Raw genomic sequence first — 1,093 nt, 5'->3', positions numbered from 1 at the left:
ATCCAAGACATTGCAACAAAACATGCCAGTCTCTTGGAAAAATGGTTGTTTAAAATGAATCGGTGAGGATGGTATGTGTGACATGAAATTAACTTTTTTGTGCAGGAAAAGGTCCAATATTTGGCTTGAGATCAAAGATTGATCTCAAGTGAGATTCTAATAGGACATTTGGCTAACACACGTCACTCAACTAGCAACATCCATGACTTTACAACATATAAAGGGTAGAAAATACCTCGATTGCTTCAGTTGTGGATCACAATGAACCAAAATGTAGATGACTAGGATAACTTATGTGATGGTTGCATGACGTATGTGATTATCTTAGCGATATCTAGTTCTAAGACGACCGGGATACCTTTAGATGAAATTTGCACAAAAATGATCAAGTATACGGAATTGTAAACTGGTTTGTTTCTGTTTGCATGCTTGTATGATGTAGAGACCGGAAGTCGAATTTACGACATTATCGTCTGGATGCATGGTTAAATAATACTCCCCTCTGTTCACAAATATAAAATGTTTTGAATATTTAATATGAATAAGATACAGACTGAAATGAGTGAACAAATATATTAAAACGTGTTTATATACATATGATTCAAATAGAAGTTGTTGAAACATGTTACTTTCATTTCCAAGAAATCTTCCCAAACGAGAAATAGACTGGACTAACCAAGTAATAAATACCTTTATTTGGAACTGTATATTTAGGAAGTACTCTTATATTTCTTTACAGAGTAAGCACTGTACTAGAAACAAAGCATTTTGGTTTTCCTGAATCCTGACAGACGCTCGTACGTACCTGCTGATGCAGCCCGGACATCGCTGCCCATGGAGTCCCTAATATGGAGAACAAGCTTCGTGCTGTAGTTCCGGTGGACCGCGTAGAAATCTTGGACGGCCAGCAGAACGCTGGTCCGCGCCACTTTGCCCACCGGCGATCCAAGGTCGAGGATCACCCCGACGTGGAATCCATCTGCTTCGCCGGCGGTGGCGTTTTGTGCTGCTACGGCGAAATCGACGAGGAGTAGCAGGAAGAGGATGGCTGCGCGTGCTTTCTCCATTGCACTTTTCTTGTGCTGAGATGCTC

General features: G+C 40.7%; 1 pseudogene; it reads right to left on the bottom strand.

Moving 5' to 3' along the window:
• Nucleotides 1-1,067, bottom strand: part of LOC119309725 — an 11,208-nt pseudogene extending 10,141 nt beyond the window's left edge.
• Between the last annotated feature and the right edge of the window lie 26 nt (nt 1,068-1,093).

Source organism: Triticum dicoccoides, chromosome 5B, assembly GCF_002162155.2.
Source record: "Triticum dicoccoides isolate Atlit2015 ecotype Zavitan chromosome 5B, WEW_v2.0, whole genome shotgun sequence".
NCBI lineage: Eukaryota > Viridiplantae > Streptophyta > Magnoliopsida > Poales > Poaceae > Triticum > Triticum dicoccoides.
The sequence above is the reverse complement of the archived record's forward strand: the minus strand, read 5'-3'. Positions and strand labels throughout refer to the sequence as shown.